The 27,246-nt window shown below is 40.0% G+C and overlaps 1 long non-coding RNA gene across 1 annotated transcript; it reads right to left on the bottom strand.

The window, feature by feature from the left end:
* Positions 1-31: 31 nt before the first annotated feature.
* Positions 32-25,897, bottom strand: LOC123515006. The gene is made up of 3 exons (XR_006677729.1): positions 25,858-25,897; positions 21,389-21,471; positions 32-82 (listed from the first exon to the last, which is right to left on the bottom strand). It is a non-coding gene; the product is annotated as an uncharacterized LOC123515006 (long non-coding RNA).
* Between the last annotated feature and the right edge of the window lie 1,349 nt (positions 25,898-27,246).

Genomic DNA, 27,246 nt, shown 5'->3' with positions numbered 1-27,246 from the left:
CTTCTTCCGCTTCCTTTTCTCATTCCTCCTCCTCTGTTTCCCATTTTTAGTCTTTCTGTTGCTTCCATCTACACGTCTGAGCCTAGAAACCCATCACAACACTCAGAAAACACTAGATATTAGGCAAAATATTGAGGAAGTGGTTTGGCAGCCTTGGCTGGTCCTCCTCTTCCTCCTACTTTCCTCCTCCTCCTCCTTTATTTCTCCTTTCTTCTTCCTCCTACCATTATTATCTACACACCAGAGCCCTGAAACACACGCAAATCACTAGATATTAGGCAAAATACTGACGAACTGGGCGGCTGGGAGGGAGGGACGCCAGCCCAAGGCCATGATGAGTCACGACCTGGGCTGTGACGTCACAGAATGCGCGGGACCAGCGAAGACTCGTCTAAATTACGTAAATAATTTGAAAACTGACCCATAGAAAAAACGAAGCCACGGCCGAATGCTTGACATTTTACGACTGTGTACAAACTTTAACTAACATCCACAACATAAAAACATCTCCTGCCTAACTAGTTTGAAAGAATTGTGTAAATTAACTATATTATAAATTATAAAATCATTTGCACTCATGAAACTCAAAAACGTCCACCCATTTCCACTTTATATTTATTTTGAAAAATATTAGACAATATAAACTCTCTTCTCAGGCGTCCAACAGTTAGCTAGAACCAGAAGTGAACCAATGAAACTTATTTATGTCAAACAAAACCATTCAAATCCAAACTCATCAAAAACTCTTGTCAAGTCCAGCCATTTTCACTTGGCGAGTATTTTAACACACTTGACACAGTCTGAGCTTTCTTTTAAGGCATTGGACACCGAGTTAGACCGTCAACCAAAAACGTAATTAAATCAAATACAAAATATAAAACTTACGTTTAACGGGACCAAACACCATTTCAAAGTCCACATATTTGACTCAATGGATTGATTTCACGCCTAAATCAGCACAGACGACTCTTTGCCACCATAAAGGCCCACTTACACCTTCAAATAAAAAAACTCAAAAAAGCAGATGGAAAATTTGGCCGTTGAAAAGACATTTATACACGCCATAAAACACCACTAAACGCCACATATTTACCGAACTCTGGCGCGGAACACTCTTCAAACACAACGCAGTATTTATAGGAACCATAAAAACACACCATGGAAGCGTAATATTATCATTAGCAAATATGTGAAAAAAGTATAGAAACCTGCTGGTGGCCCAGGAGGCAGGGGATCGGGAGGAGAGCGGAGGGGGACCGGAGATGGGCTACATCCGGGGAGAGGGAGGCGGGAACAACTGGGGCAGGGGTTCTGAGTCCATATGTTGCCTTTATCAGCTCACCACAACAAAATGAAGGTATATCGGGAAGAAGTGACCACGGCTATGAAATGTCAGACTGGTGACTGCATTGTGACACATGTTTGGCTGAAGGAAGCAAGTCACATCTCCTAAAACTTGCCTCTATACTGCAAAACACACTCAGAACACCTTGCAACACCTCAAAACGCACTAGAAACACACAAAAATGACGCAAAACACACTCAAAATGCCCCCAAACACACCCAAAATTTTTACCAATCGCCTTCCTCAACACCTGGGCACAAGTCTCACTGTTTTCACTCTCACTTGTAAAGCTAACCCAAGAAATAAGTGAACGGCGTCAAACGTAACTCACACATGAACGGAGGGCGCTGTGGAGGGTTGTGGTGTACGCTGACCCCGTGTACTGCTGTCTCACTCACTGCTTGGTGCTCCTAAACACTGCACACTTATGTATGTGTGTGTGTGTTATTTGGTGTTTGAGTGTGTTTACGAGTGTTTGGGGGCATGTTTGTTTGTTTGTGTGTGTGGCAAGACTGAGGACTAACACTAAACACCACCACGGGTATGAGTGTGTTTGGCTGTGTTTGAGGTATATGAGTGTATGTATGGCTGTGTTTACGAGTGTTTGAGGTATATAAGTGTGTTTTTAAGTATGTATGGGTGTGTGGGTGTGTGTGGGTGTATGGCAAGATAGGACACAACACCACCACCACCACCACCAACAGCAACAACACAACTGGTCCTCCCGGAGTCCCGGTTGACGTGTATGGGCGGGTGTGTTTGTGATGATCCTTAGTATAAAATGTGTATAATAACTTACTAAATCTATTATTAATGAGACATTACTTCTATAAATTGCACATATTGATTTATTCTTTATTTTTTCATCCTTTCTTTTCGTTGTATTGCCCTGCTGTGGTTATAGAAAGGCAGTATACATGAAACAGCTTCTACGTTTACAGGAGTGTTTTGATATAGCGCGGAAAAGGAAAGAGAAACGAGATATTTGAAAGGTATATCGGGAAGAAGTGACCACGGCTATGAAATGTCAGACTGGTGACTGCATTGTGACACATGTTTGGCTGAAGGAAGCAAGTCACATCTAAAACTTGCCTTTTACTGCAAAACACACTCAGATATTTCCCTCGTTCTCTATTTCTATCGCCTCTTTTCTTGATCTATGAGTATTTCTGGCAATATACCACAATGAAGTGATCATAAGTAAAAGAATATACACATCTTATCGATCTACGAGTTGATTTATTTATCTATCTATTATTTATCTTTCTATCTGTCCATTTATCTTTTCATTCTGGTGACTATTTGGTGATTTTCTACAGCTTCACAAACTCATGTAGGGGTTTAAATAGTGAACACTGTGGCTATTAATCTTCTGCCCTCCATACACCCTTCCTGATGTCAATAAAATGGTCTCATCCTACCCAAACTGTCGTAAAATGTCCTAAAAAACATGACAAACTGTCTTAAAATGCCCTAAAAAACATGTCTCCCTATTCATTCTGGTGACTATTTGGTGATTTTCTACAGCTTCACAAACTCATGTGGGGGTTTAAATAGTGAAGACTGTGGCCATTAATCTTCTGCCCCCCATACACCCTTCCTGATGTCAATAAAATGGTCTTATCTCTCTCTCTTAGCCCACCACCTTTCTCTCTCTTTCAGCCCACCACGGACACCTCCCCCCCTCTCTCTCTCTCTCTCACTTAGCCCACCACCACCTCTCTCTCTCTCTCTCTCTCTCTCTCTCTCTCTCTCTCTCAAAACCTCATTTTTTTCTCATATTTCCTTTCCTTAAACCACTAAATAAACTCCACTCTCACTCTTTCTCTTAGCCTACCACCACAGACACCCCTCCTCTCTCTCTCTCTCTCTCACACACACACACACACACACACACACACACAGAAAAGATAGAGTGACTAAAATTGGAGGTGGAATAATTGTGTTAGAGGAAAAGAGTTAGTAGTGTAAAAGTAGTGTAAAATGAAGTGGTGGGTGTGGTGGTGAGTGATGGAAGGCAAGATATCAATATTGTAAGTGTGTATGTACCACCCAAAACAACAAGTGGATGGTCAAATGATCAGTCTAACAGTATGGTGGAAAGCACATTGGAAACAATGACAAATGAAGCTGCAAAGAAAGCAAAAATGGTTCTACTTGGAGATTTCAACTGTAAAGACGTCAATTGGGAAGAATTTGAAGTGGGGAATGGTGGAGAATGGGGTGAGCAGAGCAGCTATTAAATTATGCGGTGGGAAATTTGATGACACAGTGGGTGAGGCATCCAACAAGGGGAAGGAGGGGTGATGCCCTGTCGAGACTGGACTTGATACTCACAAAGGGAGTCCATCTAGAAAATGAGATTGAGCATGAGTGTCCTTTGGGGAAGAGTGATCATGAAGGATTGAAATTTGAGGTCAAGGTGGGATTCACCAAAGATAATGAAGTTGGATACAAGGAGGAATGCCTAAATTATTATGCTAAGGGAAGATACAACGAGTTGAGAAATGACTTTGGAAATGTGGATTGGTCCCAAATGTACCAGGAAACAAACATGCACTTCAAATATGAAAAATTGATGGAGGCCGCAGAGAAGTTTGTGCCAAAATATATATACTAAGAAAATCTTAAAGGGAGATCAATGGTTTAACAAAACCTGTGACAAGGCAAAAAGGGAGAAGGAAAAGGCATGGGAAAAATACAAACAAGAGGAAGTGGAGAGAGAAGCATATAGGAATGCAAGAAAGAAATACTATGTTCAAGTGAGAACAACAACAACAACAACAACAACAACAATTTGAACAGAGAATTGTGAGTGATCCCAAAATGTTTGATAAATTCATTAATGGTAAGTTAGAGAAAATAGAAAGTTGATAAATGAAAGGTTGGAGATTATATATATGAAGATACAAGTGTCATTGTTGAAAAATTGAATGAGAATTTGTGCCAAGTATTCACACAAGAAACACAATTCAATCGACGGGTGTTACCTGTGTGTGACAAGATGGATGCAACAAAGAGTCACACTGCAAAAGTTTTGAGTCAATTAGATGTTAACAAGGCAATGGGACCAGAAGAATGTTAAAAGATTGAATGTCAAGAGCAGTTGCTAGATCCAGATTTAACAAGAACATTTATCAACACGGGACAGGTGCACCCACCAGTACAATGGAAAAGGGCAAATGTATGTAGTACCAATTTACAAAAGTGGATGTCGCATGGAACCATTGAATTATAGAGCTGTTTCTTTGACCACCATTATGTGTAACATATGTGAACAAGTGATCAAAAGCAAGTGGTGTGACTTCCTGGAAAACAAACAAATACTAAGTGAGAAACAGTTTGGCTTTACAAAATGGAAATGGTGTGTATCAAATTTGCTATGTTTCTACTCGAGTGGTGGATATTTGACAAGAGAGGGATGGATGGGTTGATTGTGTATACGTACACTTCAAAAAAGCATTTGATAAAGTACCACATAACAGATTGATGTGGAAATGAAGTAGTATCGGAGGAATGAGGGCAAATCTGATGGAGTGGATGAGAAATGATTTGACAGGTAGAGAAATGAGGACGGTGGGAGTGAAGGAGTGAAGTCAGAGTGGAGGAAGGTAACCAGTGGAGTTCCCAAGGTTCGGTGCTTGGTCCTGATCAATTATTATATAAATGACATGCCAGAGGGAGTGGGAAGTTACTGTAGTATAGGAATATGTTTGCAGATGAGGCAAAGATGAGGAGGACAGTGAGGAATATGCATCACTGTAATATACTACACAAGGACTTGGACAAAATATAGGAATGGAGCAGGACGTGGCAAATGGAATTCAGTACTAACAAAACCTGTGGAATGAGAATGGCTACAACTAAATATACACCCTATAAAGACTGGGGGGTGCGGGGGGTGGGAAGACTGTACGTAATTGAAGTCAGTGAAGAAAAAGACCTGGGAGTGACTGTACAGAGTAATTAATCTGTCTCCAGAAAAGCACATTAATCGAATAATATTTTGCAAAACGTACAGCTAAATATTTACTAAAGTGCTGTTTCTACTTCCAGGCACATGATACCACGGTACTCCAAGTGGGGTGAGATGTCAAACCAAACCGAAAAGCTGAAGGCCAAACTGCACCAACAACTTGACGGTCACACACCAGTGACACTTTTGAGGATATTTCACCGACGACATCTTTGCGCTCATAAAGCGAGAAACAATCCGTTATGCACACACAGTGAAAAATGATCCCCTGTTTAGCTTGGAAGACCATGAACCAAAAGCCTTCATTGGCTTCCTGATCTATTCTGGGTACGTCACTCTTCCTAGCGAACCACTTTACTGGTCTGATGCTGATGATGTGGCTCAAAATACTGTCAAACAATTAAGCTCTATCCAGGAACAAGTACTTGAAGATAAAAGCGTACCTACATGTACAAGACAACAACAGTCGCCCACAAGATTGCACAGACAAGGCTCTCAAAGTCCGGCCCCTGATTGATATGCTAAATTCTTCATTCCAGCAGTATGGTGTGTTCCATAAGACTTTATCTGTTGATGAAATGATGGTGAGATACTATGGTCATGATGGCCTCAAGCAATTTATCAGCGGAAGCCCTGTATACATGAATATGAGGTTGAATGTTCATGCAACAAATACAGTAATGTAATGATGGTGAGATACTATGGTCATGATGGCCTCAAACAATTTATCAGGGGGAAGCCCATCCATCAGGTTTGGGTACAAGCTGAGGTCGCTTTGTGGTGATGAGGGTTATTGCTACAAATTTGACCTGTACTGTTGAAGTGTGACGTCGCACTGTGCATGGAGTGTTTTGCAAATTTCCACACACGTACATGAATATGAGGTCGAATGTTCATAGCAACAAATACAGTAATGTATATTTTGTGGATGAATAGCAGCAGTGCAGCAGAAAGTGATATAAAAGAGAAATATGTGTATGCCAAGTATTAGGACTCATTTTTGCTCATGTACAATTTATGAATAAAAGGTACAAATTTGAAACATTACAATTAGCCCAATTTGTAACTAGAAAAATACGCAGATGCTAAGTATACTACAAAAAGTATAGAAACCTGGATTTTTTCCTTTACTAAGGTAAGTATATGCAATGGGGCCGAGACGCTAACTGATCCGCCCGCTGGATCATTTATGTCACCCTCTGCAACTCACTTAGGCTTTGACGCAAGTTATCATGATTTTTCCTTCAGCATGTCTTGGTTAGGTTACAAACACACAGCTTGCCAAAAAGTACTACAATCTCAACACGGGAAATAGGTCTGGGTGTTAATGGGTTAAACACCCTTAAAGCAGCCTAAAACTGCCTTAAACACCCTAAAATATCCTTAAAACACTCTAAAACAGCATTACATATCCTGAAACAGCCTTAAAACACTCTAAAACAGCATTACACATCCTGAAACAGCCTTAAAACACCCTCAAAGTCTTCAAACACCCTTAAACAACCCAAACCAGCCTTAAAACACCCTCAAAGTCTTCAAACACCCAAAACAACCCAAAACAGCCTTCAATACTCACAGTTGGCTAGGTGTGTCCCAGCTGGTGCAGTTGCCATGTTCCACCCCTACATAGAGCCACTTCCTTTAGTATGGCCGGTGATCCTGTAGGGAGGAGGTGGTTGTAGTGGTGATGGTGTGGTTTTGTGAGCATCTGATGTGGTAATGTTGGTTGTTTGTGGTGGTTGTGGGTGTGGTTGAACAGTGGTGGTGGTGGTGGTAGTAATAGGAGGATTTAAAAGTAGACAAATATTTTCCGGCCAAAACAAGTGAAAAATGAGGTTTATGAGACAAAATTGTAAGAAAAAATGCTTTCACAAACCCCACACTCACCAAACACACAGCACACCAGCACACACCATTCCCACACCTGCACACACCAGCAAACCACAAAAATCCTTTGCAAACACTGGAAAATGCAAAAAATACACCCAAAAATATATAGTAGTTTACACAACAAAAACATTTACACACACACCACACCTGCAGAAACCTTTCCACACCTGCACACACCAGCACAGTACACAGCTTGGTGTGTGGAGGGAGATATGGAGGAAAGAAAAGGAGGTGGTGGAGGGAAAAATTAGAAAATTGTCAGGTTTTGAAGTGAGATTTAGAAAAGTACTATTTTGACAATGATAGAAGTGAGATAGAAGACTCAAAATTGGAGGGAAGATGGAGGAAACATGGAGGAAATAGTCTATGGAAGGAAAAGTCTGGAGGTAACCTGTGGAGGGAGATATGGAGGAAACAAGACAAACATTACCTAACCAAAATACAGCAATTATTACCTTAAAATATTGCATCACACAACAAAACACACACACACACACACACACACACACACACACACACACACACACAAACAACCCTTAAATCACACCTGGAAAATGCCCACAATAAGTTTACCCTAGCCAACCCACACCAAAAACATAAACACTATACATAGGTAAAACATGCCAAACTGTCTTAAACTGCCATTAAAAGATCCCAAGCTGTCTTAAACACCTCAAAACATGCCAAATTGTCTTATAGAGCCCTTAAAACATGCCAAACTGTCTTAAACTGCCATAAAACATGCCAAGCTATCTTAAATTACCTTCAAAACATGCCAAACTGTCTTGTAATGCCCTCAAAACATGCCAAACTGTCTTAAACTGCCATTAAAACATGCCAAGCTGTCTTAAAATGTCCTCAAAACATGCCAAGCTGTCTTGAACTGCCCTAAAAACATGCCAAGCTGTCTAAAACTACTGTCAAAACATGCCAAACTGTCTTAAACTACCATCAAAACATGCCAAACTGTCTTAAACTGCCATTAAAACATGCCAAACTGTCTTATCATGCCCTAAAAACATGCCAAGCTGTCTTAAACTGCCCTAAAAACATGCCAAGCTGTCTTAAACTACCCTCAAAACATGCCAAACTGTCTTATAATGCCCTCAAAACACATCAAATCGTCTTAAAAATGGCCATAAAACCATGTCTCCATATTTCTTTTGGTTACTATTTGGTGATTTTCTAAAACTTCACAAACTCATGTGGGGGATTAAAATATTGAACACTGTGGCCATTATTCTTGTGACCTCCATAGACCCTTGTTAATGTCATTGAAATGGTTAATGGTTACATCTCAGATTGTGTCCCAGTACTAAAGGGGTTAATATAGTGAAGACTGTGGCCATTAATCTTCTGACCTCCATAGGCCCTTGTTAATGTCATTGAAATGGTTAATGGTACAAATCTCAAGGTGTGTCCCAGTACTAAAGGGGTTAATATAGTGAAGACTGTGGCCATTACTCTTGTGACCTCCATAGAACCTTGCTGATGTCAATAAAATGGTTTAATGGTACACAAATCTCAAGGTAGAAATGTGTCCCAGTACTGAAGGGGTTAAGGACCATTCATACCATTCATAGAAGCAATCTACATAGTAAGATACACTCTTCATACACCCTGACCTTCATTACTGGGACACATTTTTACCTTGAGATTTGTGTACCATTAGGCCATTTATTGACACTTGGAAAGGCCTATAAAAGGCAGAAGATTAATGGCCACAGTCTTCACTATTCTAACCCCTTCAGTACTGGGACACATATTTACCTTGAGATTTGTGTACCATTAGACCATTTTATTGACATTACCAAGGATCAATGGAGGTGACAAGATTAATGGCCACAATCTTACTATTTTAACTCCTTCAGTACTGGGACACATTTTACCTTGAGATTTGTGTACCATTAGACCATTTTATGGACACTTGAAAAGGTCTATAAAGGCAGAAGATTAATGGCCACAATCTTCACTATTTTAACTCCTTCAGTACTGGGACACATTTTCACCTTGAGATCTGTGTACCATTAGACCATTAGGACATTAGGAAAGGTCTATGAAGGTCACAAGATTAATAACTACAGTCTTCACCATTTTAACCCCTTCAGTACTGGGACACATTTTCACCTTGAGATTTATGTACCATTAGACCATTTTATTGACATTAGCAAGGGTTTATGGAGATGACAAGATTAATGGCCACAGTCTTCACTATTCTAACCCCTTCAGTACTAGGACACATTTTTACCTTGAGTTTTGAGTATCATTAGACCATTTTATTGACATTAGCAATGGTCTATGGAGGTCACAAGATTAATGGCCATAGTGGCATAGTCTTCACCATTTTAACCCCTTCAGTATTGGGACACATTTCTACCATGAGATTCGTGTACCATTTGACCATTTTATTGACATTAGGAAGGATCTAAACTGTTCCACGTCTCAATACATCTCCCGCAGAGATGTATTGAGACGTGGAACAGTTTAGATGAAGAAGTAGTGTCTGCAACGAGTGTGCACACTTTTAAAGTAAGATTGGATAAGTGTAGATATGGAGACAGGGCCACACGAGCATAAAGCCCAGGCCCTATAAAACTACAACTAGGTAAATACACACACACACGGCCCGGTAGCTCAGTGGTTAGAGCGCTGGCTTCACAAGCCAAAGGACAGGGGTTTGATTCCCCAGCTGGGTGGAGATATTTGGGTGTGTCTCCTTTCACGTGTAGCCCCTGTTCACCTAGCAGTGAGTAGGTACGGGATGTAAATCGAGGAGTTGTGACCTTGTTGTCCCGGTGTGTGGTGTGTGCCTGGTCTCAGACCTATCCCAAGATCGGAAATAATGAGCTCTGAGCTCGTTCCGTAGGGTAACGTCTGGCTGTCTCATCAGAGACTGCAGCAGATCAAACAGTGAATCAAACAGTGAATTACACACACACACACACACACAAGATTAGAATAGGTTTGGTTAAGATAATTTAACATTCTGACACACAAACACACAAACACACACATTTGGTACTGAGGCTTCATGACGCCCACATAGGCATCATCGTATTGAAGGGGTTAATTCTGAAAAGTGTCAGGTTATGCATTTAGGTAAAGACAACACAAACTTTACCTATGAGATGGAGGGATGTTGGCTAGAGGCAGTAGAGGAGGGAAAGGATTTAAGAGTAGTGATAGACAGGACGATGAAATATTCAAAGCAATGTTTAGAAGCAAGAAATAGGGAAATAGGATCCTGGGTTTTATAAATAGAAATGTTAACATAATATAACATAACATAACAAATAAATAGGATAAGAAAGGGCCACCAGGGCCCATCTAGGTTGTCCTGTATCAGTCGCACAGCGACCTCGTCATCAGTACTTAAAGATACACTTACAAGTACACAATACATTATATAATAATTCTAAATATTTGGCCCATTAACAGGGCTAAGTCCTGCAGCAAAATCTTCTACAATTTGTGGTCGTTAGTTATAAAAGTAAGGAAGTGGTGCGTAGCTTATATAATTCCTATGTTAGGCCCCATTTAGTGTATTGCATACAGGCCTGGTCACCCCATTATAGGCAGGATATCAACATGTTAGAAGCAGTTCAGAGAAGAGCAACTAGGATGATACCAGCATTAAAGCGCCTCGAGTATAGAGATAGATTAAAGGAATTAAACATGTTTTCATTTGAGAGGAGATGTATAAGAGGGGATATGATAGAGTTATTTAAAATGTTCTCAGATACAAACTACATAGATGTGAGATCTTTCTTTACCTTAGAGGAGGGAAGTAGGACTACAAATCATGGCAGGAAGATTAGAAAGCAAGGCTGCAGGTTAGATAGAAGAAAATATTTCTTTAGTCATAGGGTGGTACACTTCTGGAATGCATTGCCAGAGAGGGTTGTAAATAGCACTACTTTGACAATGTTTAAAAACAGATTATATAAGCACTTAAATTTATTAGATTTATAATTATGTATAGCACTGCATGATAGTTTTTATAAGAAATTTACTATAGTTAAACAAGACATGATCCCCATGTATGGGGATCACAGATTGTAGAGGAATTCGCTGCAGGACTTAGCTCTGTTAATGGGCCAAATATTTACAATTAGTATATAATGTATTGTGTACTTGTAAGTGTATCTTTAAGTACTGATGACGAGGTCGCTGTGCGACTGATACAGGATAACCTAGATGGGCCCTGGTGGCCCTTTGTTATCCTATTATTTATGTTATGTTATGTTATATTAGCTTAAAATACCTCCAAACACACAAAAACTCACTAGAAACACCCAATATATACTGAAAAAACAACCCCACACACCCAAAAGACCAGTAACACACATCTCCCACCACTTATAACACTCAAAATAAACCAAACCCCTCAAAGTTCTCCCAAACCACACTCAAAACATGGAAATATTCACACACACCTCAATCCACACTCTCAATATACGTAAAAGATCTACCACACACTGAAAACACACGAAATGAACCCCAAAACATACTTTTAACACTCCAAACAGCCTGTAGCACTAATAAACAAGCTTAAAATACCCCAAATCTATCCCAAAACCAACAGTATGCATTATAAAGAACTTACCTAAATATTACACCTCGGCTCCTTCTCATATTCCACCTTTCTTCTTCATCCTTCTCCATTGTTACTCCTTCTTCTTCCTCCTCCTTCCATCCACACGTCTGAGCCTAGAAACACATCAAAACACTAGATATTAGACAAAATATTCAGGAAATGGAGGGTGACTTAAGTATTATGGCTTTGCTGCTGCTCCTCTTCCTCCTCTCTTCCTCTTTCTCCTCCTTTATTTCAACTTTCTTCCTCTTTCCGCTACAATTATCTAAACATCTGAACCTAGAAACCCACGAAAACACGTAGAAATCACTAGATATTAGGCAAAATATCGACGAACCCGGTCACATTCACACCGGCCACACAAGCAACATTGGGATAAAAAATTTGGTTAAGGTCTTTTTAGCATAAGAAAGGACTGGAAAAGAATAACTGAGAGGTAAAGGGGAGAATAGCCCCCCTCCTGTCACCCCCGCAAGCCCCTCATCACCCCCCAGGCCAGCCACACAACCCCAAGGGATTAAAAAGTAGATTAGGGTCATTTTAGCATATGAGAAGACTGCATAAGGGAGAAAAGCCCCCTCTTGTGACCCACGCCAGCCCCCATCACCCCAGGCCACCCACACAACCCCCGAGGATTAAAAATTAGATTAGGGTCATTTTAGCATGAGAGGACTGGAGAAACCGTTTTTATTGATTTATTTTTTGCATCTTTAAGATTCTTGGCTAAGAAGGAACATAAAAATGACAAAAATAATAAAAACTAGCCCTATTCCGGTGCCAGTCCCCTTACAGAGCCGAGAGAATGAGTCAAATAGATTAAATAAATACTAGACACTCTCTCTCTCTCTCTCACACACACACACGTTTACCTCTTCAACATAACAAAAATAATAAAAACTAGCCCTAATCCGGTGCCAGTCCCTTTATAGAGCCGATAGAATGAATTAAATATTAAAATAAATACATCACCCACACACACACACACACACTTACCCTCTCAAAATCATATGAATACTTATAACTACACAATGGCACTCCACACACACATGCACCAATGCCACAGGGCTCACCAGGCACTGCTCACCACCCCCCATGACCGCCAGGGGTCTCGGAAATAATTAAATAAGACACGTATCCCGGTAGCTATTAGTTGTTGTGGTGGGGCATCAACAATTCCGCCTTTTCAACAGGTATTCATTTACATTATTATTTTTACCTTATTTTCTTTATTTTTTCCTGTGTCTTATTTTTTCTATGAATTTTTAAGCTTTTTATATTTTCCCGTTGTTTTCTTATTATATTTTTGTCTTTTTCTTATTTTGAATGTATTTTTGACATCCTCTTACACTCAAACCACATAAAACACTCAAAACTTGCACAAACACATTCAAAACATCATGTAACACTTTGAAACACCTATAAACACACCCAAAAATCTTTAAAAACACTATTACACACCAGAATAACCTCTACATACCCAACACACGCTCAAAACACACCCAAAACAGTTAAAACACTCAAAACTAACACAAACACACTCAAAACACCATGCAACACTTTCAAACACCAAGAAACACAACCAAAACTCACTACAAAAACCCAGAATACACCAAAACACCACCAACACAAGCCCAAAACACTCAAAACAAACACAAACACACTCAAAACACCATGCAACAAATTAAAACGCCAATAAACACACCCAAAACTCACTACAAACACCCACAATGCACCAAACAACCTCTATACACACCCAAACCACTTAAAACACTCAAACACCATGCAACACATTCAAAATACCAATAAACACAACCAAAACTCACTACAAACACCCAGAATACACCAAAACAACCTCTACACACACCCAAACCACTCAAAACTAATCCAGACACACTCAAAACACCATGCAACACTTTCAAACACCAATAAACACACCCAAAACTTACTACAAACATCCAGAATACACCAAACAACCTCTACACACACCCAAACCACTTAAAACACTCAAAACTAACCCAAAACATACTCAAAACACCATGCAACACTTTAAAACACCAATAAACACAGCCAAAACTCACTACAAACACCCAGAATACACCAAAACACCACCAACACACGCCCAAAACACTTAAAACACTCAAAACTAACCCAGACACACTCTAAACACCATACAACATTTTCAAACACCAATAAACAGCCAAAACTCATTTGAAACACGCAATGCACACAAAAAACAGCCTCTACACATACCCAACACATGCGCCATACACCAAAACAACTTCAAATCGTCCTAAAACACACTTGAGACACCATACACCACCTTAAAAGGCTGCCAAACACGCACACAACTCACTACAAACAGCCAATATACACCCAAATCACTCCCACACACACTCAAAACCATCAAAATGCCCCCAAACACACTCAAAACACACGCCAATACTCAAACACACTTCCACACCACACTCAAGATACGTCAAATATGCCTCAATACATCCAACGCACACTGAAAACATACCTATAATACCTAAAACACTGCCAAACACACTTAAAATACCCCAAATATACCCACCACTACACCAAAAAGCATTGTAAAGAACGGCAACATTACAAGGGTGACTTACCTAAATGTTGTGACTTGACTCCTCCTCTTCTTCCGCTTCCTTTCTCATTCCTCCTCCTCTGTTTCCCATTTTTAGTCTTTCTGTTGCTTCCATCTACACGCCTGAGCATAGAAACACATCACAACACTCAGAAAACACTAGATATTAGGCAAAATATTGAGGAAGAGGTTTGGCAGCCTTGGCTGGTCCTCCTCTTCCTCCTACTTTCCTCCTCCTCCTCCTTTATTTCTCCTTTCTTCTTCCTTCTACCATTATTATCTACACACCAGAGCCCTGAAACACACGCAAATCACTAGATATTAGGCAAAATACTGACGAACTGGGCGGCTGGGAGGAGGGACGCCAGCCCCATGATGAGTCACGACCTGGGCTGACGTCACAGAATGCGCGGGACCAGCGGAGACTCGTCTAAATTACGTAAATAATTTGAAAATTGACCCATAGAAAAACGAAGCCACGGCCGAATGCTTGACATTTTACGACTGTGTACAAACTTTAACTAACATCCACAACATAAAAACATCTCCTGCCTAACTAGTTTGAAAGAATTGTGTAAATTAACTATATTATAAATTATAAAATCATTTGCACTCATGAAACTCAAAAACGTCCACCCATTTCCACTTTATATTTATTTTGAAAAATATTAGACAATATAAACTCTCTTCTCAGGCGTCCAACAGTTAGCTAGAACCAGAAGTGAACCAATGAAACTTATTTATGTCAAACAAAACCATTCAAATCCAAACTCATCAAAAACTCTTGTCAAGTCCAGCCATTTTCACTTGGCGAGTATTTTAACACACTTGACACAGTCTGAGCTTTCTTTTAAGGCATTGGACACCGAGTTAGACCGTCAACCAAAAACGTAATTAAATCAAATACAAAATATAAAACTTACGTTTAACGGGACCAAACACCATTTCAAAGTCCACATATTTGACTCAATGGGTTGATTTCACGCCTAAATCAGCACAGACGACTCTTTGCCACCATAAAGGCCCACTTACACCTTCAAATAAAAAAACTCAAAAAAGCAGATGGAAAATTTGGCCGTTGAAAAGACATTTATACACGCCATAAAACACCACTAAACGCCACATATTTACCGAACTCTGGCGCGGAACACTCTTCAAACACAACGCAGTATTTATAGGAACCATAAAAACACACCATGGAAGCGTAATATTATCATTAGCAAATATGTGAAAAAAGTATAGAAACCTGCTGGTGGCCCAGGAGGCAGGGGATCGGGAGGAGAGCGGAGGGGGACCGGAGATGGGCTACATCCGGGGAGAGGGAGGCGGGAACAACTGGGGCAGGGGTTCTGAGTCCATATGTTGCCTTTATCAGCTCACCACAACAAAATGAAGGTATATCGGGAAGAAGTGACCACGGCTATGAAATGTCAGACTGGTGACTGCATTGTGACACATGTTTGGCTGAAGGAAGCAAGTCACATCTCCTAAAACTTGCCTCTTTACTGCAAAACACACTCAGAACACCTTGCAACACCTCAAAACGCACTAGAAACACACAAAAAATGACGCAAAACACACTCAAAATGCCCCCAAACACACCCAAAATTTTTACCAATCGCCTTCCTCAACACCTGGGCACAAGTCTCACTGTTTTCACTCTCACTTGTAAAGCTAACCCAAGAAATAAGTGAACGGCGTCAAACGTAACTCACACATGAACGGAGGGCGCTGTGGAGGGTTGTGGTGTACGCTGACCCCGTGTACTGCTGTCTCACTCACTGCTTGGTGCTCCTAAACACTGCACACTTATGTCTGTGTGTGTGTGTGTTATTTGGTGTTTGAGTGTGTTTACGAGTGTTTGGGGGCATGTTTGTTTGTTTGTGTGTGTGGCAAGACTGAGGACTAACACTAAACACCACCACGGGTATGAGTGTGTTTGGCTGTGTTTACGAGTGTTTGAGGTATATAAGTGTATGTATGGCTGTGTTTGAGGTATATGAGTGTATGTATGGCTGTGTTTACGAGTGTTTGAGGTATATAAGTGTGTTTTTAAGTATGTATGGGTGTGTGGGTGTGTGTGGGTGTATGGCAAGATAGGACACAACACCACCACCACCACCAACAGCAACAACACAACTGGTCCTCCCGGTTGACGTGTATGGGCGGGTGTGTTTGTGATGATCCTTAGTATAAAATGTGTATAATAACTTACTAAATCTATTATTAATGAGACATTACTTCTATAAATTGCACATATTGATTTATTCTTTATTTTTTCATCCTTTCTTTTCGTTGTATTGCCCTGCTGTGGTTATAGAAAGGCAGTATACATGAAACAGCTTCTACGTTTACAGGGAGTGTTTTGATATAGCGCGGGAAAAGGAAAGAGAAAACGAGATATTTGAAAGGTATATCGGGAAGAAGTGACCACGGCTATGAAATGTCAGACTGGTGACTGCATTGTGACACATGTTTGGCTGAAGGAAGCAAGTCACATCTAAAACTTGCCTTTTTACTGCAAAACACACTCAGATATTTCCCTCGTTCTCTATTTCTATCGCCTCTTTTCTTGATCTATGAGTATTTCTGGCAATATACCACAATGAAATGATCATAAGTAAAAGAATATACACATCTTATCGATCTACGAGTTGATTTATTTATCTATCTATTATTTATCTTTCTATCTGTCCATTTATCTTTTCATTCTGGTGACTATTTGGTGATTTTCTACAGCTTCACAAACTCATGTAGGGGTTTAAATAGTGAACACTGTGGCTATTAATCTTCTGCCCTCCATACACCCTTCCTGATGTCAATAAAATGGTCTCATCCTACCCAAACTGTCGTAAAATGTCCTAAAAAACATGACAAACTGTCTTAAAATGCCCTAAAAAACATGTCTCCCTATTCATTCTGGTGACTATTTGGTGATTTTCTACAGCTTCACAAACTCATGTGGGGGTTTAAATAGTGAAGACTGTGGCCATTAATCTTCTGCCCCCCATACACCCTTCCTGATGTCAATAAAATGGTCTTATCTCTCTCTCTTAGCCCACCACCTTTCTCTCTCTTTCAGCCCACCACGGACACCTCCCCTCTCTCTCTCTCTCACTTAGCCCACCACCACCTCTCTCTCTCTCTCTCTCTCTCTCTCTCTCTCTCTCTCAAAACCTCATTTTTTTCTCATATTTCCTTTCCTTAAACCACTAAATAAACTCCACTCTCACTCTTTCTCTTAGCCTACCACCACAGACACCCCCTCTCTCTCTCTCTCTCTCTCACACACACACACACACACACACACACACAGAAAAGATAGAGTGACTAAAATTGGAGGTGGAATAATTGTGTTAAGAGGAAAAGAGTTAGTAGTGTAAAAGTAGTGTAAAATGAAGTGGTGGGTGTGGTGGTGAGTGATGGAAGGCAAGATATCAATATTGTAAGTGTGTATGTACCACCCAAAACAACAAGTGGATGGTCAAATGATCAGTCTAACAGTATGGTGGAAAGCACATTGGAAACAATGACAAATGAAGCTGCAAAGAAAGCAAAAATGGTTCTACTTGGAGATTTCAACTGTAAAGACGTCAATTGGGAAGAATTTGAAGTGGGGAATGGTGGAGAATGGGGTGAGCAGAGCAGCTATTAAATTATGCGGTGGGAAATTTGATGACACAGTGGGTGAGGCATCCAACAAGGGGAAGGAGGGGTGATGCCCCGTCGAGACTGGACTTGATACTCACAAAGGGAGTCCATCTAGAAAATGAGATTGAGCATGAGTGTCCTTTGGGGAAGAGTGATCATGAAGGATTGAAATTTGAGGTCAAGGTGGGATTCACCAAAGATAATGAAGTTGGATACAAGGAGGAATGCCTAAATTATTATGCTAAGGGAAGATACAAGGAGTTGAGAAATGACTTTGGAAATGTGGATTGGTCCCAAATGTACCAGGAAACAAACATGCACTTCAAATATGAAAAATTGATGGAGGCCGCAGAGAAGTTTGTGCCAAAATATATATACTAAGAAAATCTTAAAGGGAGATCAATGGTTTAACAAAACCTGTGACAAGGCAAAAAGGGAGAAGGAAAAGGCATGGGAAAAATACAAACAAGAGGAAGTGGAGAGAGAAGCATATAGGAATGCAAGAAAGAAATATGTTCAAGTGAGAACAACAACAACAACAACAACAACAACAATTTGAACAGAGAATTGTGAAAGTGATCCCAAAATGTTTGATAAATTCATTAATGGTAAGTTAGAGAAAAAAGAAAGAGTTGATAAATGAAAGGTTGGAGATTATATATATGAAGATACAAGTGTCATTGTTGAAAAATTGAATGAGAATTTGTGCCAAGTATTCACACAAGAAACACAATTCAATCGACGGGTGTTACCTGTGTGTGACAAGATGGATGCAACAAAGAGTCACACTGCAAAAGTTTTCAGTCAATTAGATGTTAACAAGGCAATGGGACCAGAAGAATGTTAAAAGATTGAATGTCAAGAGCAGTTGCTAGATCCAGATTTAACAAGAACATTTATCAACACGGGACAGGTGCACCCACCAGTACAATGGAAAAGGGCAAATGTATGTAGTACCAATTTACAAAAGTGGATGTCGCATGGAACCATTGAATTATAGAGCTGTTTCTTTGACCACCATTATGTGTAACATATGTGAACAAGTGATCAAAAGCAAGTGGTGTGACTTCCTGGAAAACAAACAAATACTAAGTGAGAAACAGTTTGGCTTTACAAAATGGAAATGGTGTGTATCAAATTTGCTATGTTTCTACTCGAGTGGTGGATATTTGACAAGAGAGGGATGGATGGGTTGATTGTGTATACGTACACTTCAAAAAGCATTTGATAAAGTACCACATAACAGATTGATGTGGAAATGAAGTAGTATCGGAGGAATGAGGGCAAATCTGATGGAGTGGATGAGAAATGATTTGACAGGTAGAGAAATGAGGACGGTGGGAGTGAAGGGAGTGAAGTCAGAGTGGAGGAAGGTAACCAGTGGAGTTCCCCAAGGTTCGGTGCTTGGTCCTGATCAATTATTATATAAATGACATGCCAGAGGGAGTGGGAAGTTACTGTAGTATAGGAATATGTTTGCAGATGAGGCAAAGATGAGGAGGACAGTGAGGAATATGCATCACTGTAATATACTACACAAGGACTTGGACAAAATATAGGAATGGAGCAGGACGTGGCAAATGGAATTCAGTACTAACAAAACCTGTGGAATGAGAATGGCTACAACTAAATATACACCCTATAAAGACTGGGGGGTGCGGGGGATGGGAAGACTGTACGTAATTGAAGTCAGTGAAGAAAAAAGACCTGGGAGTGACTGTACAGAGTAATTAATCTGTCTCCAGAAAAGCACATTAATCGAATAATATTTTGCAAAACGTACAGCTAAATATTTACTAAAGTGCTGTTTCTACTTCCAGGCACATGATACCACGGTACTCCAAGTGGGGTGAGATGTCAAACCAAACCGAAAAGCTGAAGGCCAAACTGCACCAACAACTTGACGGTCACACACCAGTGACACTTTTGAGGATATTTCACCGACGACATCTTTGCGCTCATAAAGCGAGAAACAATCCGTTATGCACACACAGTGAAAATGATCCCCTGTTTAGCTTGGAAGACCATGAACCAAAAGCCTTCATTGGCTTCCTGATCTATTCTGGGTACGTCACTCTTCCTAGCGAACCACTTTACTGGTCTGATGCTGATGATGTGGCTCAAAATACTGTCAAACAATTAAGCTCTATCCAGGAACAAGTACTTGAAGATAAAAGCGTACCTACATGTACAAGACAACAACAGTCGCCCACAAGATTGCACAGACAAGGCTTTCAAAGTCCGGCCCCTGATTGATATGCTAAATTCTTCATTCCAGCAGTATGGTGTGTTCCATAAGACTTTATCTGTTGATGAAATGATGGTGAGATACTATGGTCATGATGGCCTCAAGCAATTTATCAGCGGGAAGCCCTGTACACACGTACATGAATATGAGGTTGAATGTTCATAGCAACAAATACAGTAATGTAATGATGGTGAGATACTATGGTCATGATGGCCTCAAACAATTGATCATAGGGAAGCCCATCCATCAGGTTTGGGTACAAGCTGAGGTCGCTTTGTGGTGATGAGGGTTATTGCTACAAATTTGACCTGTACTGTTGAAGTGTGACGTCGCACTGTCCATGGAGTGTTTTGCAAATTTCCACACACGTACATGAATATGAGGTCGAATGTTCATAGCAACAAATACAGTAATGTATATTTTGTGGATAAATAGCAGCAGTGCAGCAGAAAGTGATATAAAAGAGAAATATGTGTATGCCAAGTATTAGGACTCATTTTTGCTCATGTACAATTTATGAATAAAAAGGTACAAATTTGAAACATTACAATTAGCCCAATTTGTAACTAGAAAAATACGCAGATGCTAAGTATACCACGAAAAAAGTAGAGAAACCTTGATTTTTTCCTTTACTAAGGTAAGTATATGCAATGGGGCCGAGATGCTAACTGATCCGCCCGCTGGATCATTTATGTCACCCTCTGCAACTCACTTAGGCTTTGACTTAAGTTATCATGATTTTTCCTTCAGCATGTCTTGGTTAGGTTACAAACACACAGCTTGCCAAAAAGTACTACAATCTCAACACGGGAAATAGGTCTGGGCGTTAATGGGTTAAACACTCTTAAAGCAGCCTAAAACTGCCTTAAACACCCTAAAGTAGCCTTAAAACACTCTAAAACAGCATTTCATATCCTGAAACAGCCTTAAAACACTCTAAAACAGCATTACATATCCTGAAACAGCCTTAAAAGACACTCAAAGTCTTCAAACACCCTAAAACAACCCAAACCAGCCTTAAAACACCCTCAAAGTCTTCAAACACCCTAAAACAACCCAAAACAGCCTTCAATACTCACAGTTGGCTAGGTGTCCCCCAGCTGGTGCAGTTGCTATGTTCCATCCCTACATAGAGCCACTTCCTTTAGTACGGCCGGTGATCCTGTAGGGAGGAGGTGGTTGTAGTGGTGATGGTATGGTTTTGTGAGCATCTGATGTGGTAATGTTGGTTGTTTGTGGTGGTTGTGGGTGTGGTTGGACAGTGGTGGTGGTGGTGGTAGTAATAGGAGGATTTTAAAAAGAAGACAAATATTTTCCGGCCAAAACAAGTGAAAAAATTGGTTTATGAGACAAAATTGTAAGAAAAAAAATGCTTTCACAAACCCCACACTCACCAAACACACACCACACCAGCACACACCATTCCCACACCTGCACACACCAGCAAACCACAAAAAAACCCTTTGCAAACACTGGAAAATGCAAAAAAAATACCCCCAAAAAATATATAGTAGTTTACACAACAAAAAACATTTACACACACACCACACCTGCAGAAATCTTTCCCACGCCTGCACACACCAACACAGTACACAGCTTGGTGTGTGGAGGGAGATATGGAGGAAAGAAAAGGATGTGGTGGAGGGAAAAATGAGAAAAATTGTCAGGTTTTGAAGTGAGATTTAGAAAAGTACTATCATAGAAGTGAGATAGGAGACTCAAAATTGGAGGGAAGGTGGAGGAAACATGGAGGAAATAGTCTATGAAAGGAAAAGCCTGGAGGTAACCTGTGGAGGGAGATATGGAGGAAACAAGACAAACATTACCTAACCAAAATGCACCAAATATTACCTTAAAATATTGCATAACACAACAAAACACACACACACACACACACACACACACACACAAAAACAACCCTTAAATCACACCTGGAAAACGCCCACACTAAGTTTACCCTAGCCAACCCACACCAAAAACAATAAACACTACCGTCAAAACATGCCAAACTGTCTTAAACTGCCATTAAAAGATCCCAAGCTGTCTTAAAATGTCCTCAAAACATGCCAAATTGTCTTATAGAGCCCTTAAAACATGCCAAACTGTCTTAAACTGCCATAAAAACATGCCAAGCTATCTTAAATTACCTTCAAAACATGCCAAACTGTCTTGTAATGCCCTCAAAACATGCCAAACTGTCTTAAACTGCCATTAAAACATGCCAAGCTGTCTTAAAATGTCCTCAAAACATGCCAAGCTGTCTTGAACTGCCCTAAAAACATGCCAAGCTGTCTAAAACTACTGTCAAAACATGCCAAACTGTCTTAAACTACCATCAAAACATGCCAAACTGTCTTAAACTGCCATTAAAACATGCCAAACTGTCTTATCATGCCCTAAAAACATGCCAAGCTGTCTTAAACTGCCCTAAAAACATGCCAAGCTGTCTTAAACTACCCTCAAAACATGCCAAACTGTCTTATAATGCCCTCAAAACACATCAAATCGTCTTAAAAATGGCCATAAAACCATGTCTCCATATTTCTTTTGGTTACTATTTGGTGATTTTCTAAAACTTCACAAACTCATGTGGGGGATTAAAATATTGAACACTGTGGCCATTATTCTTGTGACCTCCATAGACCCTTGTTAATGTCATTGAAATGGTCTAATGGTACACAAATCTCAGATAAAAAATGTGTCCCAGTACTAAAGGGGTTAATATAGTGAAGACTGTGGCCATTAATCTTCTGACCTCCATAGGCCCTTGTTAATGTCATTGAAATGGTCTAATGGTACACAAATCTCAAGGTAAAAATGTGTCCCAGTACTAAAGGGGTTAATATAGTGAAGACTGTGGCCATTACTCTTGTGACCTCCATAGAACCTTGCTGATGTCAATAAAATGGTTTAATGGTACACAAATCTCAAGGTAGAAATGTGTCCCAGTACTGAAGGGGTTAAGGACCATTCATACCATTCATAGAAGCAATCTACATAGTAAGATACACTCTTCATACACCCCTGACCTTCATTACTGGGACACATTTTTACCTTGAGATTTGTGTACCATTAGGCCATTTATTGACACTTGGAAAGGCCTATAAAAGGCAGAAGATTAATGGCCACAGTCTTCACTATTCTAACCCCTTCAGTACTGGGACACATATTTACCTTGAGATTTGTGTACCATTAGACCATTTTATTGACATTACCAAGGATCAATGGAGGTGACAAGATTAATGGCCACAATCTTACTATTTTAACTCCTTCAGTACTGGGACACATTTTTACCTTGAGATTTGTGTACCATTAGACCATTTTATGGACACTTGAAAAGGTCTATAAAAGGCAGAAGATTAATGGCCACAATCTTCACTATTTTAACTCCTTCAGTACTGGGACACATTTTCACCTTGAGATCTGTGTACCATTAGACCATTAGGACATTAGGAAAGGTCTATGAAGGTCACAAGATTAATAACTACAGTCTTCACCATTTTAACCCCTTCAGTACTGGGACACATTTTCACCTTGAGATTTATGTACCATTAGACCATTTTATTGACATTAGCAAGGGTTTATGGAGATGACAAGATTAATGGCCACACAACTGTTCACCTAGCAGTGAGAGCTAGGTACGGGATGTAAATCGAGGAGATTGTGACCTTGTTGTCCCTGTTCACCTAGTGAGTGGTACGTGTGTGCCTGGTCTCAGGTGTGTGGTGTGTGCCTGGTCTCAGACCTATCCCAAGATCGGAAATAATGAGCTCTGAGCTCGTTCCGTAGGGTAACGTCTGGCTGTCTCATCAGAGACTGCAGCAGATCAAACAGTGAATCAAACAGTGAATTACACACACACACACACACACACAAGATTAGAATAGGTTTGGTTAAGATAATTTAATATTCTGACACACAAACACACACACACACACACACACACACATTTGGTACTGAGGCTTCATGACGCCCACATAGGCATCACCGTATTGAAGGGGTTAATTCTGAAAAGTGTCAGGTTATGCATTTAGGTAAAGACAACACAAACTTTACCTATGAGATGGAGGGATGTTGGCTAGAGGCAGTAGAGGAGGGAAAGGATTTAGGAGTAGTGATAGACAGGACTATGAAATATTCAAAGCAATGTTTAGAAGCAAGAAATAGGGCAAATAGGATCCTGGGTTTTATAAATAGAAATGTTAACATAATATAACATAACATAACATAAATAAATAGGATAAGAAAGGGCCACCAGGGCCCATCTAGGTTGTCCTGTATCAGTCGCACAGCGACCTCGTCATCATTAAAGATACACTTACAAGTACACAATACATTATATAATAATTCTAAATATTTGGCCCATCAACAGGGCTAAGTCCTGCAGCAAAATCCTCTACAATTTGTGGTCGTTAGTTATAAAAGTAAGGAAGTGGTGCGTAGCTTATATAATTCCTATGTTAGGCCCCATTTAGTGTATTGCATACAGGCCTGGTCACCCCATTATAGGCAGGATATCAACATGTTAGAAGCAGTTCAGAGAAGAGCAACTAGGATGATACCAGCATTAAAGCGCCTGGAGTATAGAGATAGATTAAAGGAATTAAACATGTTTTCATTTGAGAGGAGATGTATAAAAGGGATATGATAGAGTTATTTAAAATGTTCTCAGATACAAACTACATAGATGCGAGATCTTTCTTTACCTTAGAGGAGGAAGTAGGACTACAAATCATGGCAGGAAGATTAGAAAGCAAGGCTGCAGGTTAGATAGAAGAAAATATTTCTTTAGTCATAGGGTGGTACACTTCTGGAATGCATTGCCAGAGAGGGTTGTAAATAGCACTAATTTGACAATGTTTAAAAACAGATTAGATAAGCACTTAAATTTATTAGATTTATAATTATGTATAGCACTGCATGATAGTTTTTATAAGAAATTTACTATAGTTAAACAAGACATGATCCCCATGTATGGGGATCACAGATTGTAGAGGAATTCGCTGCAGGACTTAGCCCTGTTAATGGGCCAAATATTTAAAATTAGTATATAATGTATTGTGTACTTGTAAGTGTATCTTTAAGTACTGATGACGAGGTCGCTGTGCGACTGATACAGGATAACCTAGATGGGCCCTGGTGGCCCTTTGTTATCCTATTATTTATGTTATGTTATGTTATGTTAGCTTAAAATACCTCCAAACACACAAAACTCACTAGAAACACCCAATATATACTGAAAAAACAACCCCACACACCCAAAAGACCAGTAACACACATCTCCCACCACTTATAACACTCAAAATAAACCAAACCCCTCAAAGTTCTCCCAAACCACACTCAAAACATGCTAATACTCACACACACCTCAATCCACACTCTCAATATACGTAAAATATACCTAAAAGATCTAACACACACTGAAAACACACGAAATGAACCCCAAAACATACTTTTAACACTCCAAACAGCCTGTAGCACTAATAAACAAGCTTAAAATACCCCAAATCTATCCCAAAACCAACAGTATGCATTATAAAGAACTTACCTAAATATTACACCTTGGCTCCTTCTCTTATTCCACCTTTATTTCTCATTTCTTCTTCATCCTTCTCCATTGTTACTCCTTCTTCTTCCTCCTCCTCCTTCCATCCACACGTCTGAGCCTAGAAACACATCAAAACACTAGATATTAGACAAAATATTCAGGAAATGGAGGGTGACTTAAGTATTATGGCTTTGCTGCTGCTCCTCTTCCTCCTCCCTTTCTCCTCTCTTCCTCTTTATCCTCCTTTATTTCAACTTTCTTCCTCTTTCTGCTACAATTATCTAAACATCTGAACCTAGAAACCCACGAAAACACGTAGAAATCACTAGATATTAGGCAAAATATCGACGAACTGTGGATTTGGAAAATTGGCGCCAGCCACTACCTGGGTGGGCTGTGGTCATCCGAGAGAGAACGGGAACGGGGTGACTCGGCTAAATTACGTAAATCATTTCATTTCAAAATGACTTTTACAAAAACGAAGCCACGGCCAAATGCTTGTTATTTTATGACGTGATAAATACTTAAACTAATTTTCAAAATATCAAAATATCTCCAGCTTAACTGGTTTTTAAAAAAGGTCTAAATTAAGTACGTTAAAAGTACAAAAACATTTTAACCCATAAATCTCTTAAAACGTCCTATAAAGTCAAGCCATTTTCACTTGGCGTGTATTTTATCACATTTCAGAGTCTGAGCTATCTTTTAGGGCATTCTACAGCGTGTTAGACCGAGAAGCAGAAACGTGAGCAAATAAAATAAAGAAAAATAAGAGCTTTTTACAACAGCACCAAACACCATTTCAAAGTCCACATATTTCACTCAATAGATTGATTTCACACTTAAAAGAGGACAGGCACTTTTTGCTACCATAAAGGCCCACTTATACCTTGAAATGAAAAAGCTCAAAACTCCAGGTGGGAAATTTTGAGCGTTAAAAGCCTTTAACATACGCCATAAAACACCACTAAACGCCACATATTTACCCAGCACAGGCGCGGAACACACTTCAAACACAACGAAACATTTATAGAAACCATAAAAACATACCATGGAAGCGTAATATTAGCGTCAGGAAATATTGGAAAAAAAGTATTTGACCCAACTGGCTGGTGACGGGTGGGTGAGGGCGGGTGTAGGGTGTTGGCTAGGGGACCGTCGGGGGGGAAGCGGCCTGGAGGCAACACCGGCGGCGGGACATCCATATATAGCCTTTATCATCTCACCAAACCAAAATTAAGCCACACAGAGAAATTTTGACTAGACTAAATGAAATGTTAGACTGGTGGCTACCTTGTGACACATGTTTGGCCGAGGGTAAGTGAAGGAAACAAATATGAGAGGGTAATACAGACGCCTTGCTCTTTTATGCTCCTTATACCATTACTT

Source organism: Portunus trituberculatus, chromosome 38 (genome assembly GCF_017591435.1).
Source record: "Portunus trituberculatus isolate SZX2019 chromosome 38, ASM1759143v1, whole genome shotgun sequence".
Lineage (NCBI taxonomy): Eukaryota > Metazoa > Arthropoda > Malacostraca > Decapoda > Portunidae > Portunus > Portunus trituberculatus.
The sequence above is the reverse complement of the archived record's forward strand: the minus strand, read 5'-3'. Positions and strand labels throughout refer to the sequence as shown.